The 5,652-nt window shown below is 40.6% G+C and overlaps 1 protein-coding gene across 3 annotated transcripts in view; it reads left to right on the top strand.

Moving 5' to 3' along the window:
* The window catches only part of ZNF709 (zinc finger protein 709), a 52,118-nt gene that overhangs the window by 41,977 nt on the left and 4,489 nt on the right, over window positions 1–5,652 (top strand). The window lies entirely within an intron of this gene.

Genomic DNA, 5,652 nt, shown 5'->3' on the forward strand with positions numbered 1-5,652 from the left:
TTTTTAGACAGAGTCTCACTTAGTTGCCCAGGCTAGAGTGCAGTGGTAGGATCTTGGCTCATTGCAACCCCCGAGTCCCAAGTTCAAACGATTTTCCTGCCTCAGCCTCCCAAGTAGGTGGCACTACAGGCACCTGCCACTACACCTGGCTAATTTTTGCATTTTTAGTAGAAACAGGGTTTCACCACATTGGTCTTGAACTCCTGACCTCAGGTGATCTGCCTGACTCAGCTTCCCATAGTGCTGGGATTACAGGTGTGAGCCCCTGCACCTGGCCAGGATTTATATCTTTTTAATATTCAGTGTCCATTTTACAAGTTATGGTAGCTATAGTCACTTTAAGTACTTTCATCTTTTATACTAGAGTTTAAAGTGATGTTTGTACCAGCATTATGTATTAGAATATTCTGGATTTGACTATACTTTTGCCTTTACTCATGAATTTTATACTTTCGTATGTTTTTATGTTGCTAATTAGCTTAATACTTTGAATTGTATTGTCCCACTATGTTGACATCTTAGTTTCTGCTAAGACATATAGTCTTACAGGTGTTGGTAAGGATTTGGAGAAAGGAAACCTTGGTATACTGTTGGTAGAAGTTTAAATTTAAATTGATACAGCCATTATAGATAATAGCATGGAGGTTTATCAAAAAATTAGAAAAAGAACTGCCATATGATCCAGCACTCTGCTTCTCCGTATTTAGCTGAAGGAATTAAATCAAGATCTTGAAGAGATATGTGCACTCCCATGTTCATTACAGCATTTTTCATAACAGCCAAGATATGTAAACAACGTACATATCTGTCAACAGATGAATGGATATAGTATGATGAATACATAAAATATGATTTAGCCTTTAAAAAAGGAAATCCTGGTCCAGGCGTGGTGGCTAATGCGTGTAATTACAGCACTTTGGGAGACCAAGGTGGATAGGTCACGAGGTCAGGAGTTCAAGATCAGCCTGGCCAACATGGTAAAACCCTGTCTCTACTAAAAATACAAAAATTAGTTGGGTGTGGTGGTGGCGTGCCTGTAGTCCTAGCTACTCAGGAGGCTGAGGCAGGAGAATTGCTTGAACCTGGGAGGCGGAGGTTGCAGTGAGCCAAGATGGTGCCACTGCACTCCAGCCTGGGCTACAGAGCAAGACTCTGTCTCAAAAAAAAATAATAGGAAATCCTGCCATTAACAACACCATGGATAGACTTGGGGACATTATGCTCAGTGAAATAAGCCAAACAGAAAGGTACATAATCTGTGATCTCACTTATATATGTAATCTGAAATAAACTCATAGGAGCAGAGAGTAGAATGGTAATTTTCAGGGGAAGGGGGAAATGGGGAGGTGAAGTTCAAGGGTACAAAGCTGCAGTTATGCAGATAAATGAGCTTTGAAGATATACTACATGGCATAGTACCTATAGCTAATGACACAACTATTTTATAGTTAAACATTCCTTTAAATTTTTTTTTACAATTTTGTTCATTTTGGAGATGGATCTTGCTCCGTTATCCAGGCTGGAGTGCAGTGGTACAATCATGGTTCACTGCAGCCTAAAACTCCTGGGCTCAAGCAATCCTGTCCCAGCCTCTTAAGGAGCTGGGACTACAGGTGAATGCCACCACACCCAGCTAAGATTTTTATATTTTTTTCTAGAGATGTGGTCTTACTATGTTGCCTATGCTGGTCATGAACTCCTGGTGTCAAGTGATCCTCTCACCTTGGCTTCCCAAAGTTCTGGGATTACAGGTGTGAGCCACTGTGCCTGGCCCTAAAATTTCTAAAATAGATATTATGTTGTATTCTTAACGCACGGAGAGACACAAATGGTAATAATAATGAAGGGGAAAGAAACCTTTGTGATGGATATGTCTATGTCCTTATGATACTGATGGTTTCATAGGTGTATACTTACCCCAAACTCATTGAGTTGTATACATTAAATATGTACAGCTTTTTTATGTCAATCATTACCTCAATAAATGATTTAAAAATATAAATTGATAGGTGAGCCTTGGTCAGTCATTAGTCTCTTGATGGTTTCCTCTGGCTTATCTCTATCTTGCTTCATAGATGGCCAGTCTTGATTATTTGATTATTCTTTATACCTTTTTCTTTCTTTTTTTTTGACGGAGTTTCACTCATGTTACCCAGGCTGGAGTGCAGTGGCGCAATCTCGGCTCACCGCAACCTCCGCCTCCTGGGTTCAGGCAATTCTCCTGCCTCAGCCTCCTGAGTAGCTGGGATTACAGGCACGCGCCACCATGCCCAGCTAATTTTTTTTTTGTAGTTTTAGTAGAGACGGGGTTTCACCGTGTTGACCAGGATAGTCTTGATCTCTTGACCTCGTGATCCACCCGCCTCGGCCTCCCAAAGTGCTGGGATTACAGGCTTGAGCCACCGCGCCTGGCCTATACCTTTTTCTTTTATTCTTTTTCACTATGTGATATTCTTTTAGTTGAGCCGTATTTGAACTTTGAATAAATGAATATTAATGGAATTAACAATGAAAGGTTTTTGAGTGGTTCCTTTGCCTCTGTGTTTCACACGATAGTGACTGAGGCTGAAGAAATCCAATTTTATCCAATCCAATGATGGTGGTGTTTGGGCATTTTTCAAGTTGATTTTTTGCTCTTGTGAAAAATACCGATCCTTTCATTTTGGTATCTATCTCTAAGTACAAATACACGGTAACTTTTCTGGATGTTGGAGAAAAATCACTGTGCTATAGATTATGGTCAAGTTCAAATTTACAGGAAATAGCAGTGGAGTTTATCAATTGACCTTCCATTCGCGTGTAACTATTTCTTTATTAGCAGTGGTCACCAGTACTTGGGAGTGTCTAATTGACTGATTTTTGTCCTTCTAATATGTAAGAAATTGGATCTATTTATTTGGTATTTCATCTGGCTATATCAAGGAGAGAGATGGACCTTTTCCTGTTGTTGTTGTTGTTGTTGTTGCTGTTGTTTTGAGACAGTCTCACTCTGTCACCTAGGCTGGAGTGCAGTGGCGTGATCTTGGCTCACAGTGACATCTGTCTCCCAGGCCTAAGCAATTCTCGTGTCTTAGCCACCTGAGTAGCTGGGATTACAGGCCCATGCCACCACACCTGGCTAATTTTTGTAGAGACAGCGTTTACCATCTTGGCCAGGCTGGTCTCAAACTTCTGACCTCGAGTGATCTGCCCACTCCGGCCTCCCAGAGTTCTGGGATTACAAGCATGAGCCACTGTGCCCAGCCAGACCTTTTTTCATATATGGTGTGTCATCCTCTGTTAAATGTGTTCTCATTATTTTCTCATTTTTAAATCATGTGTTCACTTTTTATTTATTTGGCTATTTTATTTACTTATTGACAGTCTCACTCTGTTACCCAGGCTGACGTGCAGTGGTGCAATGAGAGCTCATTGCATCATCCTGGCTAACATGGTGAAACCTCATCTTTACTAAAAATACAAAAAATTAGCCAGGTGTGGTGGTGCGCGCCTGTAGTCCCAGCTACTCAGGAGGTTGAGGGAGGAGAGTTGCTTGAACCCAAGAGGCGGAGGTTGCAGTGAGCTAAGATCACCCCACTGCACTCCAGCCTGTGCAACAGAGCAGGACCCCATCTCAAAAAAAAATTACCTGTGACTTTTAAGAGAGTTTTAATTATATCCTTCACATTTAAATCTATATAAATTGATTATTGTCTATGGAATAGAGCTGATGCAATGCATTTTTACAATTAGATAACAGTTTGTCCCTTCTACATGTATTAAAGTGTTAGTGATCTCCTCCACTACCCTACAATTCTTGATCTATCATTAATCAATTTTCCTTATAAATGTCAGTTCATTGAAGACTCTTTTCCCCTCCCTTGTTCTATTTATCTCTCTGCTAGTGTCTTGCTGTTTGGAGTATTATAGTTTGAAAATCCTTGATACATACTAGGCAAGTATTTTTGTTATTCAAAAGACTTCACCCATTGTTTGACATTTATTATTCCTCTTAGGTTTTGAAAAGCAGTTTTTCTTGACTCCTAATAAGGCTGTTTTAGGGATTTGTAGAGTTTTACAAGGATAACATTTGGGAACAGTGGCATCTTGGCGACACTGAGTTTGTTCTAAGAGCATGTACCAACTTTTACATTATTTCATTCTGCTTTGACATTACCCAACAACATGTTTTAATAGGATTATTAAATATACTTAATTAGTCTTATTTAGTCATAGTTGGTGTGGAGGAAAGCAGATGCAAGCCTTTAAATGTTCTTTCCTCATGTAATCACATGGAATGGGCACAATTCCCCAAGCAACAAGTTGTGATATGATATATTGTCTACTAGGGAAGCTCATTAGAGACCCAGTGCTCAGAGTGCCTTTCGGGGGCGGATCAAGTAGACAACCTCTGCCTAGCATGTGAAAAAGTCCAGCCTCTAAGAAAGAAGAAAGCAGTTCAGTATATACTCTGTTGATTCCGTAACCATTTAGGCACACGAAACCACTCTTATCACTTAGGTTGGTGGTGTCCCTCCCAAATTCTTACTTCCCAGATACGGGTGAAGGACAACAAATGTTTGGAGACCACAGAATCATATGTGAACTTTTTATGAATTGAGTATATACCCTTAGGCATTTAAGGATAAGTAGTCTCAGGTTAACATTAGTAAAGTGAGACTACTTATCTTCTGCACGCTAGGTAGTAGGAATTTCTTTGAACAAATGCCACAGAAACACTGTGCAAGGAGCAATTAGGGCTCCCCTGATGAGCTCATTTTACTCCCTTGACCCATCAACAAGAAAGCTGTGGATATTCTGTTACTTTACCTAATAGGTAAATTCTGGTGTCAGAATTGCTGTTTGGGAGCATTTTTTCTGTCCCCTGCATGTGGACATCAGTAGGTTAATTATCTTTTTCATAGGCCAAGATTTAGGGGAATTATGCCACTGAGGGATTTCTATGCTTTGGTGTCAGGATCTCATGCCACCGTGCCCCTCATGAGAGCTTAAAATGAGAGAAGCTGGAAGGATGACTGGTCTCTAGAGTAGCTGTTTGAGAATCACTTCTTCCTGAAATTGGAGAAAGGGAATTTCATATCCTTTTGGAGGACAGCACTGCTGAACCTTTGAAGTTTGTAATCCTTAGCAAATTCAGTATGAAACCATTGTGGATATCAGTGAACTCCCTTGCAAATTGCCAACTGTTAACCTGTTACTCAAGGTCAGCAAATCTCAGATTACACTGTTAGGTTTCTGAGGGAAAGAGCTGTTTTGGCATCTTACCATCTCCATCCTATGTGAGTTAGCAATGGTTGCATCCCATGAGTATAGAGATTTTTTAAAGATTTAATATTTATGAAGATCTAAGTTGGCATGCCTTCTTCCTCCTGCCTGTGCTCTAACATCTAACATGGGACAGGGAGAAAAAAGAAATACTGGGTACATGATAAGTATTACACAAGTTAAAATTAAAATTTCACTAAAAGAAGGCCGGGCGTGGTGGCTCAAGCCTGTAATCCCAGCACTTTGGGAGGCCGAGGTGGGTGGATCACAAGGTCAAGAGATCGAGACCATCCTGGTCAACGTGGTGAAACCCCGTCTCTACTAAAACTACAAAAAAATTAGCTGGGCATGGTGGCGCGTGTCTGTAGTCCCAGCTACTCAGGAGGC

The sequence above is a fragment of the Cebus imitator genome, unplaced genomic scaffold, assembly GCF_001604975.1.
Source record: "Cebus imitator isolate Cc_AM_T3 unplaced genomic scaffold, Cebus_imitator-1.0 Scaffold234, whole genome shotgun sequence".
NCBI classification, from domain to species: Eukaryota; Metazoa; Chordata; class Mammalia; order Primates; family Cebidae; genus Cebus; species Cebus imitator.